We start from the raw sequence: 16,858 nt of genomic DNA on the forward strand, positions 1-16,858 counted from the left end.
TCCAAATGATTTCTATATCTTCTTTTAATTTAAAAAAGACAAGTGTGGGATCCATTACACAGAGGCAAACAACTTAAAACTGTATAGATTTGAATATTTCTGTATCATCACAAAATTGGTAAGAAATTCTATTACTAACAGATAATAAGGTGAATTTTCATGACTAACATAATAAAGGTATGTAAATGGGAAAATGATATTGCTTTATTTAAAGGCATCAAAGCCTATGTCTTAGCTGGAGAAAATCTGGTTCGTTGTCTAGAATGATTCCTATCAATTTGTGAGGTACATAAAAATAAATGACAGAGCTATTTCATTGATTTTAGATTTCTAAAACTATACCTACAACATATTCTGTATTTTAAGTCATGCAGTATAGCGATTTTGTCTAAAGCATGGTTTACTGACACACATCAATAGAAAAATTTCCTTAAAAATAGTCAATTTGGAAAATCAGTCTATACTCAAATCTTGTGAAATTAAGAATACATTTGAATAGTGATGATATATGGGTAAGCAATAACTTGAAATAATTATCAATGTCTGTCCTGACTGGTAGGATTAGTAGCTTCTTAAATTTGTAGTTGTCAGAGTATTTATATTTCAGAATGCTACAGTAGTATTAGAATACTTGACAATTTTGAAATAAGCTGCTTCAAAGGACAGATAAGCCAGACACCAGTGGCTCACACCTGTAATCCTAGCTACTCAGGAGGCTGAGATCTGAGGATGGCGATTCAAATCCAGCCCAGGCAAGGAAGTTTGTGAGACTATTATCTCCAACTGACCACTAAGAAAACCAGAAGTGGTGCTGTGGTTCAAATGCTAGAGTACTAGCCTTAAACTTAAAAGCTGAGGGACAGCTTCCAGGCCCAGAATCCAAGCCCCATAACTGATAAAAACAAAACAATACAAAACAAAACAAACAATCCCACATTGGCCAGATGGATGAGAACTGACTATGTTTTCTAGGTCAGATATATTTAGGGCTAGTTTCTCTATATTTGTCTTACCTCATATATTAAGTACTTTTTTCAATCAACTGAAGAAGGATCTGAAATGACTTTTTTCTATGAATAACTGAGTTTGTAGTAAAGTCATTTTCTTAAAACATTGTCTATTTTTCACTATTCTTTTTTTAAGATTTAAATCTTCCTCTGTTCTGCACCAGCTTCCACTCCAAAGACGTCCACAGATTTCCAGGGTGTACCATAAGAAGACTGTGTACACATTAGCCTGGGGTCCACCAGTGCCTCCCATTTCATTTAGTAAGGCTATGCAACATTCTTTAATAAATATGTAGGGTGTTTCTTTCACTTTAATTCTAATGCATTTAAATTAGAAGGAGTTAGAAAAGTTCTAAGTCAGTGACTGCACTTGTGATATGCTGTGTACCCAGAGATACATTGAAGTAGTATTAGCAAGTGATAAATGGAGCCTCTAAGAGGAACTATTTACCTGTAGGCTTCCCTAACCACTGATCGGACAGATATTTTTCATTATACACATGTTTCTTGTTAGTGTCCTGGCCTTTGATTAATACATTTGGTTCCTTTTTCTCTTCTAGCCAACATAAAACTTGTCTTTGTTATTTCTTTTTTTTTAATTGTGAAAATACCATACGGAGGGGTTACAATTACAGGGGCAAGGTAATGAATATATTTCTTATCAAGCATTTTTGCCTCCTCCTTTGTTTTTTCTTCCCATCCCTTCCCACCTCACCCACCCACCATCAAAGATGTAAAGTTCCTTTTTCCACATAATGTATTCTACATACCAAAGAAATAAGTCAAACAGAGCACCATAATCCTATATATAAGGATCCTGCCTATAATCCTAGCAACTCTGGAAGCTAAGATCTGAGCATCATGGGTCATGGTTTAAAACCAGCCTAGGTAGAAAATTCTATGTTCTTCTTATTTCCAGTATAATTATGGTATTTATTATAATGAAACATCTTAAACAGCTATAGTTCTTTTCTTAGTAGAGGGCTAGTTTATTAAGTCATCACAACTTAGTTATAGTTTTTTCCATCAATAGAAGAATTACTGTATGTATGAGTGAAATACTTGCTTTAGAAATTTTATAGCTGCTAGGCACTGGTGGCTCATGTCTCTAGTCCTAGCTACTCAGGAGGGTGAAATTTGAGGATCATTCCTCAAAGCCAGCTTGGGCAGTAAAGTCCATTAGACCCTTATGTCTAGTTTACCACAAGATGCCTGGAAGTGGTATTGTGGCTTACATGGTAGAGCATTAGTTTTGGGCTGAAGAGCTGAAGGACAATACCTAGGCCCAGAGTTCAAGTCCTACAACCAACAAAAAACGAAATCTTATACTTAAGTCATAGCAAATCTTGCAGTTTCATATATTTTAATCCCCAAAGGGTAGAATATTCATTTTAATTGTTTGTGTGTCCTTAACGGAACTTGACCTCAGCGGGCTCCAAAATTTTTTCCCAACCAGGCCTGTAACTCTACCACTTGATCTACAGTTCCACTTCTGGCGTTTTTGCTGGTTATTTGGAGATAAGTCTCAGGATGGAGTTTCCTGCCCAGGCTAGTTTTAAACTACTATCCTCAGATTTCAGCTTTCTGAGTAATAAGGATCACAGGCATGGATTTCTGGTGCCCAATTTAGAATGCTGCTTTGTTTTATATAAGCGAGAAAATTAAAGTTTGGTTTGCTAAAATTTTAGATTTTTTATGAAAATTGAAATAACTATTTTAGAAAGTCTTAGAATATTTGGAGGGGCGGTGGTGGGGGGAGGCTGGGAAGGGATGTGAAGGTTAAACAAAGGAGGAGGCTGCAATGCTTGATAAGAAATGTAAGCATTATCCTGCCCATGTAATTGTAACCCCTCTGTACAGTATGTTCACAAAAAAAATAAAATAAAATGAAAAAAGATACTTTTAAATAAAGGGAATGTCCATAGATTGGTTAATTTATGAGCAATGACATTTTATTTGGCTCATGGTTCTAGAGATTTAAAGAGCCTGGTGTTCACATATATGACTGAGGTCTTTTCGCTGTGTCACACCAGGAAGGAAGGTAGAAAGGAAAAAGAGCATGAATGAGAGACTGAGAGGCTAAGATGGTAATGATTTTGCAACCGGATCATTTTCTTTCTTTCTTTTTTTAAATGAAGTCATCTCTATATGAGGGCAGCATTCTCCTTCATGATCATCTCTTAAGGATTCTACCTCTTTTTTTCTGTTCTTTCGTTTTTGCTGGATACAGGGATAGAACTCAGGGTCTGGATGCTGTCCCTGAGCTTTTTTGCTCAAAGCTAGTACTCTACTACTTAGAGCCACAGTCCCACTTCTGAGAATGCCTTGGCACCAATGGATGACAACGGTAATCCATGTGACTCTTATCTCCAATTAATCACAGACAAATCTGGAAGGGGCACTGTGATTCAAGTGGTGGAGCATTAACTTTCAATAAAAGCAGACCCCAGGTCCAGAAAAAAAGAAGAGAATGCTAGACAGAGACCTTGAAGGAAAGTATATTAATGTCAAGAAATAAAGCAAAGCATGGGCTGGGAAGGTGGCTCAGTGGTAGAGCGCTTGCCTTGCATGCCTGAGGCCCTGGGTTCGATTCCTCAGCACCACATAAGCAAAAAGAAAAAAGCCGGAAGTAGCGCTGTGGCTCAAGTGGTAGAGTGCTAGCCTTGAGCTGAAGAGCTGAGGGACAGCGCCCAGGCCCAGAGTTCAAGCCCCACGACCGGACCCAAAAAAAAAAATAAAAAAAAAAAAAAGAAATAAAGCAAAGCTTTCCAAAAGCTGTGATGATTAGGCTATGATCTAATATGTTATATATGATTTATCTGACTTAATACCGAAGCTGTCTAAAATCCTAGACTCTTTTCCTAAAATAACAAACAAAATTGAAAACAAAAGGCTATATCAAATATGCTATGACTTTAAAAGTATTTGTCTTTATATATCTGCTTATAAATCTGAATGAACAAAATAATTAATTTCAGGGGAGGTGGAGTACGGGTGAGAAATCTCAAGTTATGTTTTAGGAACAATTTTGTTTCAGATTCCAGCTTTGATGTCTCAGAAAAATGCTTAAAGTAATAGTTTTCTGTCATAGAAATTATCATAGAATTAAGAATATCACTTTTAATCTCCCTCCAACTGTGTATAGGATGGAAAGAATAATTTGTTCCAGTGTATTGGATTACTTCAGATTTTTATTCTTTTATTCTCCTAGTCTGATAGTCATATTCTAAAAACAAATCCTTAAGTTGTTGAAAACTTATAAGCATTCTTTCTGCTATAGGAGTAGGAGGAGACAGAACTTGCTTCATTTTATACAGCTGTGGAGGCGAAGGGATTGTCCTACAGCATAACTTTTGAAAGCTTAGTGGTGAAACCTTTGACATCAACATTCTCATCATGGACACCAATTCAACTAAAGTGAGTTGCTGTGGTCTGAAGTCTCTCCACTTCCCCTGTTGCCATTTTGCAAGCTACATTTCAGCATGTGATATCCACCATGCTAGGCAGACTAAAGATTTGTTGAAAAGCTGTGAGTGAATTAAGGTGTTATCTTACGGGACTTTATCATTGAGTGACATGAATAATTTAAACACAATAGGAATCAGACCTCAACTGCAGTGATTTATGATGAGATTTCCTATTTTAACAATAAAGGTTCCTATTATGCCAAGTACTTTAACTTGAACCAAAATGATGTCATGTAAAATAGAAACTATTATAGGGTTTTCAAATCCAACCACAAAGTTTCTGCTCATGACAACATACAGTGAGCTAGCCTTATTCCCATATTTAGTAATTGTTTGACCATATGACAATTCTTCATTGTGATTAAAATTATAATCAATTTTTAAAAATAAAAAATATTTTAAATTCCCATATGCACATCCCATTAGGAAGTTGAGGTGATGCCCAGAAACACTAAGAACTGAATTTCTGTCACTTAGATTTTCTTGTGTCTGCCAGTCCTCTTTATGTTGGTTTTGCTTTGGTTTTACTTTATGCTAGTGTTCTACCACTTGCCATAGTTTTACTTTCAGCTTTGTTGGTTATGAGTTAGAGCTAAGGGAAATAATGTTCCTTCCTTCTCAGTCTTTTTATCTAGAATTTTCAGATCTTAGCCTATTTAGGATTATAGGAATGAACCACTGTTGCCCAGTTGTATTTAAATAATGTGATCTGTTAAGGGTTTTCCCATCGTTTTTTGTGAAAATACACCTCCCCACAATAAATAGTAAAATAAAAAAATGAAAGTTATTGTGATTCTTCCAAATCGACAAAACAATACATAATATGCTAAATTTAAGTATAAAGTACAATCTTTTGGAGTTGTTGAAAGACTGTATATATTTAGTAGCTTTTGGAAAAAAATGAATCAACTTTCCAGAAATAAAGTTCGTGAAACAAGATCTTTTTTATGAAGAGTATTAATGTGTACAACAGTTTTTATGTCATTAATGTAACCCACATCACGTGCTATATAGTTACAAATGCTAAGATCTGCTGTCTGTGTGGTCATAGCTTAATTCTAAAATTCACAGTCTTCCTGAGCTTTTTCAGTTTTTCATCAGCAGCAGTTACATTGAACCATAAAATCTTATAGGAGTTTCCTGTAGTCATTGTAATCCTAAGAAACAATTTCTTCTGGGCTGGGAAGGTGGCTCAGTGGTACAGCGCTTGCCTTGCATGCCTGAGGCCCTGGGTTCGATTCCTCAGCACCACATAAGCAAAAAGAAAAAAGCCGGAAGTGACGCTGTGGCTCAAGTGGTAGAGCGCTACCCTTGAGCTGAAGAGCTGAAGGACAGCGTCCAGGCCCAGAGTTCAGGCCCCACGACCGGACTCCTGCCCCCCCAAAGAACAAAAAAAAAACCAATTTCTTCTTTATTTTCTTTATTTGTTTATTTAACGTCCAAGACTTGTACTCAAATTCAGAATCTAATGCTTTAGCTCACTGTTTATGTTCTACCAACTGAACCATGCCTTCAACCCTCATTTCTGATTTTAAAAATTCACAAAGGTAATAGTGATTATAATTCTCTGATTTCCTTCACCCAGTAACCCACATATAATTATGTTTAATTTAATATTCTCTCAGTATACTTATATGCCACCTTTTTGTTTTTGTTTTTGGGTACTGGGCTTCAAATCAGTACCTTTCACTCTCATAGAAACCAGGCATTAATGGTTCCTGCCTATAATACTGGCTGCCTCATAGGCTGAGTTTGAGCATCACGTTTCTAATCCAGCCCAGCCCTGAATGTCTGTGAGACTCTTACCTCTAGTTAACCCCCTACATGAATTGGAAAGGGGAGCTAGGATGAGAGTAGTAGAAAACCAGCCTTGAGGGCAAAGGTAGAATGAGAAGCAAGATCCTGAGTTCAAGAGGCACACAGAAATGTTAATTTCCTTTACATTCAGCACTGGAATATATTATTCATTAAAATGATCAACTCTGTATTAATTAAAGGTTAATATCACTATAGCAATCATGTTGTATTTATGTATCATATTACTTTATTTTTCTGTTTACTTGAATACTAATATCATAATATAAGGAAATAAGTCCCATTTAACAAACTTTTAATGGCAGTTAAGGATCAGAATATATACCAGGAGTTTTGACTGGAAATAGGTATTTGCAAGTTCTTCATATAAATAAATGATATTTGAATAAGTTTGGCATGTATGATGTAAGCTAAAGAAACCAGTAAGGAAAGGTACTCACAGTCTTGGGGAATGATAAAATATTAGCAAAGAGGCGATTCTGTAAAATAGCAAGAAAAAAATGTCTAGTAATTGTTAAGGACCTTGAAATTTATGCTGTCAAGATAAGTCGGCATATTTTACCCTTTATTATAGAAATTATATAATTTTACAAAGTTAACATGACTAAAATTTAGAACAAACTGGCCTCTTGGCAATGAAGATGCTCATGTTTATTAAATTTATTTATTTTTAAATAACTTTTTTATTATGAAAATACTGTACAGAGGGGTTACAGTTACATGAGCAAGGTAATGAATACATTTCTTATTAAGCATTGTTGCCTCCTCCTTTGTTTTACCCCACCATCCCTTTCTTCCCATCTCTACAACTACACTCCTCCCCACTCTGCCTAAATTGTAAAATTCGCTTTTCAATATACCGTCTTGTACATCTTATTGTTGCAATGGATCAACCTGTATCCTTATTTCAACAATTTGTTTTATCCCTTCCCCTTCACAAATTACACCAATATCAAAGTGATAACAGGGGTTATACCGTGGGGGAGGAACATACAAAGCAACAACATATTACCGTATAAATGTCAGAAACAATAGCAAGCAAGAAAAAAATTACTTGTGTCCTTATCTTGGGGTCATTTCGCTTAACATCATTTTATCTGACCTTTTATGCTTGTCTCAGATATATATTAGTTATTGCAAATAAGGGAAACCATGGGACCTATGTTTTTTGGGCCTGGCTTACTCCACTTAATATAATTTTTTCCAAGTCTTTCAATTTCCTAACAAATGGAGAAATGCCATTCTTTCTGATGGGCATAGAATTCCATTGTGTATATATTCCACATTTTCTTGATCCATTCATCTGCTGAGGGGCATCTGGGTTGGTTCCAGATCTTAGCTATGGTAAATAATGCTGCAATAAACATGGATGTGCTGGTAGCTTTAGTGTGGTCTTGTTTGTTAACATTTGGGTAAATGCCCAAAAGTGGGATTGCTAGTCATAGGGGAGCTCTATATGGAGTCTTTTGAGGAAACTCCATACTGCTTTCCAAAGTGGTTGATCTAGTTTACATTCCCACCAACAATGCAGTAGGGTTCCCTTCTGGACACGTCCCCTTCAGAATCTGTGTTATTAGATTCTTTATTATAACCATTATAACTGGAGTGAGGTGGTATCTCAATGTTGTTTTGATTTGTATTTCTTTTATGGCTAGAGACGTTGGACATTTCTTCATGGGTCTATTGTCCATTTGTATTTCCTCTTCAGAGAAATTTCTCTTTAAGTGTTTAGCTCACTTATTTATTAGGCAGTTGTTTCTTTGAAGATTTGTTTAAAAAGAAAATTCATCTTATGAAATGGTAGTCTTTAAATACAACACATTAATAATATCATAAAAATTATTATTGTTGTTGTTGTTGTTGTTATTGTTATTATCATTATTATTTTCTCATGGGGATTGAACTCTGGGCCTGGATGTTGTCCTTGTACTTTTCAGCTCAAGACGAGTGCTCTACCACTTGAGCCACAGCGTCACTTCTGGTTTTCTAATGGTTAATTGGAGATAAGAGTCTTAAACAGTTATGGGAAGTTGGCTCAGTGGTAGAGCGTTTGCCTTGCATTCATGATGTCCTGAGTTGAATTCCTCAGCACCTCATAAGCAGAAAAAGCCAGAGCTGAGGAGCTGAGGGACAGAGCCCAACCCAGAATTCAAGCCCAGGTCTTATATAAAAAGTCTCATGAACTTTCTTGCTGGTGCTGGCTTTGAACCATGATCTTCAGATCTCAGTCTCCTTAGTAGCTTGCATTATACCCTTGAGCCACCAGTGCCAGGCTAAAATTATTTTTTAACCATAACTACACTTCCTTTTATGATAATATGGCAATTGGTATATATAATGTTGTTGTTGAACCTGATGGCCTCATGTTCCAAAAATGCAGTTGTTTTTGTGCACAATCTAAAAACCGTATTTCATCCTGTGTTCAGACACTTGCCATTCTGAGATTTGCCTTTTAATTCTTTTAAGCATTATTATTTAAAAATAACATTTGTTTTACTTTAAAATTCAAGCATGCCAAAATGGTTAACATAGAATATAATTGCTAGTCACAAGTGGCTCATGTTTTTAATAATAGCTGCAAGGGAGGCTGAAATCTGTAGACTCTCATTTAAAGCTAGATGGCTAGAAAAATCTGACACAATTTTATCTGATTAACCAACCAAAATACAGGTGTAGAGATGTGATTCAAGGGGTAGATTAATTACCTTGAGCAAAAACAACAAAATTACTAAGAGGTCTATTTCAAACTCCATTTTGAACTTATGGCAAAAGTGCATGCATGCACATATACACAAATACACACACACACACACACACACACACACACACACACACATAAACACACAAAACACATTTCTCTTATAATCTCATCCTTTACTAGTAATAAATGCTATAAACAACATTATTTTCTCCAAAATTTTCAGATATTAACCTAAATATATACATAAGATAATATGTAGTTTTGCTTTTCTGAGTACTAATGTAAGAGAACATTCTCCTTCATTTGATGCAAAGGCACGGGTACTTTTTTGTCCTTAACCTATCCTCAACCTTGAGGGTTCCTACCTATACTTTCAAACCTAAAAACTAAGGAGACATCAAATTCTGTCTTCCTTCGGCCCTCCTTTGATGTCATCAGATCTGAACTCTAGAAGACACTTTGCTTCTTCCAAACCCTTAAGATTTGGATTAAGTCTGGATTTTATATTTAGACAAAAAGACTGGTTGTAAAAAGTATAGTCCTTATGTAAATCACCTTGACAATAAATAAAATAAAATGGATGCCAGAGCTGGAATTTCAATAAAAATCTGATGAATGCTAAAGCTAAGAGGATAAATATGGTACTTCACGGCTATTCAATGTGGGTGCAGAGAACGTTTTTCATTTACAAGGAGATATCAACGAGTCTTTCAATATGGTGATAACATTTCAATATGGTGATAACATTGTATAGGTTTACACACCACTACTAGGTACAGATGCTCCAAATCACATGGATATATAAACTTTGTTTCTTTTTTATATACTAATAAAAAAGAAATGTAGTGATAAAATATTTTTACACATTTTATTCTGATTTTCTTTTTTCTTTTTCTTTTTGCCAAGGTAGGGGCTTGAACTCAAGGCCTGGACACTGTCCCTGAGTTTAGTTTGCTAAAGGCTACCACTCTATCACTTGAGCCCCAGCTTGGTTTCCAGCTCTTTCTTTCTTTTTTTTCCTTTTTTATTTTTTTTATTTTTTTTTATTGTGAAAATACAGATCATAGTGGTTACGATTACATGGGCAAGATAATGAGTACATTTCTTATCAATCATTGTAGCCTCCTCAGTTGTTTCCCCTTCCCATCCCTTTCCATTCTCCCCCCCCACCCCCACTACCCAATCCTCCCTGCCCCCCCCCGCAACAAAGTTTTAAAGTTCGTTTTCGACATAACGACTTGTAAATCTCATTTTGCAATGGGTCCACCTGTATCCCTATTTAAATAATTTGTTTTTCCCCTTCCTCTCCACAAATTATACTGACATCAGATACAGTGAAAGCAGGGGTTATACTCTGGGGGAGGGATATACATAGCAACAGAGAAATAATCTTATAAATGTGTTAGAAACAATCACATGAAAGGAAAAAAACATTTGAATACATATCTTAGCTTTTTCTATTTATGTATTACTGAGGAATGAAACCTAGGGCTTCATGCACTCTACCATTAAGCCATATTCCTAGCCCTCATACTGATTTTCTATGAATTAGGTCAACAGGATTCATGTGAACAGTTTCCTTGATTTTTATTTTCTCTTATTTTACTTTTTGTGCCATTAGAAAAGTTTAAATTTATAACCTAATACTCTCACTTGGCTTTTTCACAGAAGGCTGTCATTCTTGCTTTCATGATTAATTGGAGATAAGAGTCTGATGGGCCTTTCTGACTCAGTTGGCTTGAAATATTGATCCTCATATCTTAGTCTCCTGAGTAGCTAGGATTCTAGGCATGAACTACATAAACTGACACAAAGCACTTGCATTAACTTCAACACAGAAATGCTGGTTGACTTTAAAAATTATTGTTTGGGTTGGGGAGTTACAAATTTGTTAATAGATTTTTTTTTATACAAGAGTCTCTCACTCTCTCCCTTAGGCTGGTGTCAAACTCTAGATCTTCATGAATTTAGCTTTCTATATGCTGTGATGACAAGTATGCACAATCATGCTTGGCACAGAAACAATTTTTAATAACAAATTGGTAAATCAGAAAGCTCCACATTTTCAAATGTAAAAAATGACATGCCAAACCAGGGCTTCCATGTAGAAGTTGCAGATGTCAGAGACAGATTTTTCTTAGCTGATTGGGAAGTAACATTTATGAAGAATGTGTGACTTGGCGTTGAATTTTAATTGAGCTCTTTGCACAAAGCTGGAAGTCATGAAGAAGGCTAAATTCTGGGAAACCCTTGTTGTTAGAAGATAACCCTTATTATTGGGAGATATCAGAGATCTGAGTGGCACACATTCGTAATCCTTGCCTCTCAGGATGCTGAAATCTGAGTATTGGGGTTCAGAGTTAGTCTGGGTAGGAAAATTGGAGAGACTGTATCTTCCAGCTAACTAGCAAAAAGACAGAAGTAGAGCTGTTTCTCAAGCATTAGAGAGTGAGCAATAATATGCTCTGAGTTTAAGCCCAATATTAGCACCCAAAAATGAAAAGCATGCTGAAACAGAGCAAAGGAAAGGACATGGTCATTTTTCTAGGAACTCAAAAACAAGAAAATATGGTTGGGTAATTACACCTCTAGTTGTCTTTCGATTAAACAGCACACATTAGTTGTACAAGAGGGAAATTGTGGCCTTTCCAGTGGAGGATACAATGTATCAAAGTCTCACATCCTCCATCACCCCTTTTACTTCCTTCCTTCCCAGTTTTTTTGGGGGTCCGGTTGTGAGGCCTGAACTCTGGGCCTGGGTTCCCTCAGCTCTTCAGCTCAAGGCTAGCACTCTACCACTTGAGCCACAGCACCACTTCCAGCTTTTTTTCTGCTTATGTGGTGCTAAGGAATCGAACCCAGGGCCTCAGGCATGCAAGGCAAGCGCTCGACCACTGAGCAACCTTCCCAGCCCTTCCTTCCCAGTTTTGTCTCCATAAATCCACTAAAAAGCTGGAAGTGGAGGGGTAGCTCAAGTGATAGATTGACAGCCTTGGTTAAAAAAAAATTAAGGTTTATTACCCAGTCCTGCTATGGGAAGGCCTGCTCATGATGTAGCACATTATTGTGTACAGGAAATTGTGATGTCTGACACTTAGCACCCAACAATGTAACATGAGAAAATAAAGGTCCAGAGTTGTTTTCAAAAGCATTTAGCCCTCTGAGAATAACAGAATAACCAGACATTGTCATTGAGCTTTCTGGATGCAGGTGTGGAATACTCTCCATAAATAGTCTCTGTGAAACCATTTAAGGACATCAAAACCGAATGCTCCATGTAGCAGGATCCCCATTTGATCCAGACTGCTTCTATTTAGGAATAGATGACCTGTGCATGTACAAATGGCTGATGTTCAGGCAAGATCATACCAGGCCTCCTCAAGGGCACTCATAACATGGAGCCCCTAATATGTGTGCCTAGTACATTTTTTCTTGTCCTTATTAGTTGAGTTGAGCAGAGCCAGATCAGAAATGTTCACGACGGGCCCTGGAAAGGGAAGCAGAGCTGTAGGAAAACACTGCCATTCACACAGAATTTTGTCTTGTCGCTAAGTATCATTAATCACTGAAAAGGTCCAGGGCATTTTGCAAATGAAAAGATTAGGGATTTTTTGTTAAGCCAGAAAGGAAAGACATCATCAAAGAGCCAAGCAGAAGTAAGGACACATAAGCCAGCTGGAAGTGGCTGCTGCTACTGATGGATCTGGGACTATTAGGTATAGAAAATAAGGTATAGGAAAAATTCATTTCTGAATGCAAAACACTGATAGCTAACATGACTACAGCCATAAATAATAGGAAATACTTAGATTATATAAAAACTACCAGAATCCAGAGTTGGTGGCTCAGTCTTGTAATACTAATTACGCAGGAGACTGAGAACAGAGGAGTGTAGTTTGAAACTAGCCTAGGAAGGAAAGACTGTGAGACTTTTGCCCCCCTCCACCGATTGTTGGGCTTGAAATCTGGGCCTTGGCACTGTTGCTAAACATTTTTTCCCAATGCAAGTACTGTATCTCTTTGAGGCACAGCTTCACTTCCAATTTTCTAGTCGTATTTTGGAAATCAGAATCTCATGGACTTTCCTACCCAGGCTGGCTTTGAACTACAATTGCTCACATCTTAGCCTCCTGAGTAGCTATGGTTACAGGGGGGAGCCACCAGTAAAAGAAATTGTAAGACTCTTGTATATGTATGTATATGTAAGTATATTACATATTATTATATGCATATTATTTATATTATGTTATATATTATAAATAGTATATGGATTATACATATTATATGATTTATAATATAGTGTATAGTATATATTTTATATAGTATGTATTATATGATATATATCATATGGTGTATACTATATATGTGTTATATAGTGTATACTATAAATATACTATGTACTATACATTATATATCATCACATACTATATAACATATATGATATATCATACTATATTATATATTTTATGTATAATATATACTTTATATTTTACATAAACTATATATAATATATCATATAAACTACATAAAATATATAAAACATAATATAAAATGTATACATACTATACTATATAAATTATATATTATACATTACATATATTATATAGTTTCTATGTTATGTTACATGTAATATATATTCTATGTAATACATAATTATATAATATACATTATATTATATGATATGAAGCATATCATAATATGATATAGTGTACATAATATAATATAGTGTGTGATATATTGTACAGTATATATAATATATATTAAATAACATGTATATATAAATATACATATGTATTGTATATAGTTCATACTGTATACACTATAGTATATAATATATAATACATTATATATCACATAATATATAAAATATATTATATTAGTATATTAATATGTTCTATACATATATAGTTTGCGTGTATGTGTTTTTGCCCACATGCATGGCACTTGTTTGCATTCATAGAGCCAAAAATTATATAAAAGGAAAAATACTATAGTTAAGCATGAAACATGAAAGAGTAAATAATAAACACAATAAAAATTTTAAATCTGAGAAAAATAAGTGGAACAAAAGAAGCCAGTCACAACAAAAATCATATTACTGTATAATTTTGTTTAGATGAAATTCAAGAAAAGACGAAATTAACTGTAATGATGGCCAATCAATTATACAGCCTGGTGCTCAGAATGGAGGCGAATTTTACTAAAGAAAGACACAAGAGACCTTTCAGGGGGCAAGGAAATACTTTATATTTTGTTTGTGGTGGCTGAGATCTGTATAAATTCATCAGACTATTCAAAAGTAGATATATCTTATACCATTGTTATAGTTTACTAACGTAATTTAAAAATAGGCAAAGGATAGGAACTTTAAAGAGCAAATAAGGTAATAAAAATAAAAATTAATTTAGGTAGGAATCCATAAGTCTATACTGACAATTAACTGATCAATATAAATTGAATGAGGGAATTTAGTGTAGATGACTTTCCATATAATATAATAGAAATGTTGTGTTTCCCAGTGCACTCAAACATCCCAAAGTACGTAGTGCTACCTGAAATTGAATTAATGGGGAAAATGTACAAGTCCATAGTTACAACTCATAAGACTTATTAGTGTGTATGCCAATCCTGGTGCTTGAACTGAAGGCTCACGCATTGACCCTGAGCTCCTTTTGCTCAAGGCTAGTGCTCTACAAATGGAGCCACAGCACAACTTCTGGCTATACTTGAATAGTTGATTGGAGATAAGTGTCTGATGGATTTTCATTCCCAGGCTAGCTTCAAAACAGAAAGTCTCAGATCTCAGCCTTCTGAGTAGCTAGGATTCTAAATATGAGCCTACATTGCCAGCCTTCTCATTAATAATTATTAGAGGAGAAACATCAGGACACACTGAATACTTCAGAATATAGTGAGGAATACTTTTTCAGGGGTAAACTACAACAACATCTTCTGAGTTTTTACTGGCAAATACAGTGATATTTTCATAAAGACACAAAATGTACTCAAATCTCTCACACTCCCTTCTTAAAGCAATTTTAATAGATTTTATTTAGTTTTTTTTCTGTGCAGGTTCTCGGTTTTAAACTCAGGGCCTGGATACTATACCTATGCTTCTTTTGCTCAAGGCTGATATGTAAGCTCAGCTTTCTTTTTCTTGATAGTGTGTTGCAGGTAAGACTCTCATGGAATTTTCCTGCTCGAATTGGCCTTGAAATATGATCCTCAAATTTCAGTCTCCTAGTTAACTAGGATTACAATTGTCAGCCATTTTTCCCAGCTTCATTCTTGTTTTTGTCAGTCATGAGGATTGAGCTCTGGGTCTGGGCATTGTCCCTGGACTCTTCAACTCAAGGTCAGTGCTCTATAACTTGAGTCACAGTGCCACATCCAGTTTTCTGGTGGTTAATTGGTGATAAATGTCTCATCAACTTTATTGCCCAGGCTGGCTTTGAACCATGATCCTCTGATTTCAGCCTCCTGAGTAGCTAAGATTACAGGCTTGGGCCACCAACAACTGGCTTATTTTTCATATGTGCATGAAAAGTACTTTGACTAAATTTACCCTGTCAATTTAGTATTCCCCTCTAACTGCTACCCCCTCATAGCTGTATAACAGCTCTCTTAATGAAATGATTAAAGTAAACCAAGCAAAAATGAGAAATAAAAAGTACATACTACTTCTTATGTTTCTGTGACATGAGCCCACTTTCACTTCAAATTAAAAATAGATAAACAGAAATAAGGCAAAACATCTAGAAGATTCATACTGAGGAAGACTAAACAGAGTAACTTCTCGTCTTCACGTTTCAAGTCATAGGAAAAGGACAGCAGGAACTGTTGCATGCAGTTCTAGGCAAACAGCCAGCCTAATAGCTAGATGCAGTATGTGATACTGTAGTTTGAGGGAAATATGGACAGTAGGTTTTTAAAAATCCCGGACTTCAGTGGTAGTGCTGTGATGATGTTGAGAATGTTCTTGTTCTTAGGATGTATATTATGTCTTCAAGGGTATGGACACTATGATAACTTTGAATAAAAATTCTTTGGGTAATCCTAGCTACTGAGAAGGCTGAGAATCATGGTTCAATTATCTCCTCTTAACCACCAAATAATTTAGAAGAGGAGCTGTGACTCATGTGGTAAAGCACTAACTTTGAAGGGAAAAATAACAGACAGATCCCAATTCTTGAGTTCAATTTTTAAAAATGATTAGAGAAGAAGGCAAAAGGTTGTCAAAACAAAGAGGACATATTTTTATGTCCTAAGAGATTGGAGATTACCATCTAGGATGCTTAACCAAGAATGCCATATTTAGATAACTGTTTCTTGTGATTTTTATTTGTAGGCAAAAATTTATTGAATCACAGAATAGAAACCTAAGCCAAAGGTCCAAAAGAAGAAAAGAACCTACCTTGTGCATACCTATAAATCAGGAGTCAGTTGAGGGGATTGAAGAGAGCATAAAGAAGAACTCAGTACCCACAGAGTATGGGATGTCAGACCAGGAGAGAAAAAAAAAAACAGCCTAGAAACCGTTGTTACTCTGTCGCCTCATTTCTAGGAGTATGCACAGAATCAATTGTCGATTCACTAAATCTTAGGATTTTGTCATGACTAGGAAACTAACCTATGTCCTTACTCAAACTTCTCCATCTCACCTCTCTGATTTCCCAATTTCTTAACTTAGCTCATGCCTTTTGTGCTTTTGGAAGTCACATTAATTTTCCTTAAAGCTTTATTTCCTCAAAACAAATACTCTTAGAGTGTTAAAGAAGATCTAGTGGATGATTAAAGTGTAAATAGTCACGTTCTGTTAAAAAAAACTGGGAAGAATAAGAACATAGGAAAAGGTGCAATAAGGATAG

The sequence above is a fragment of the Dipodomys merriami genome, unplaced genomic scaffold (assembly GCF_024711535.1).
Source record: "Dipodomys merriami isolate MVZ:Mamm:240054 unplaced genomic scaffold, mDipMer1.0.p SCAF_615, whole genome shotgun sequence".
In the NCBI taxonomy this organism is placed as follows: domain Eukaryota; kingdom Metazoa; phylum Chordata; class Mammalia; order Rodentia; family Heteromyidae; genus Dipodomys; species Dipodomys merriami.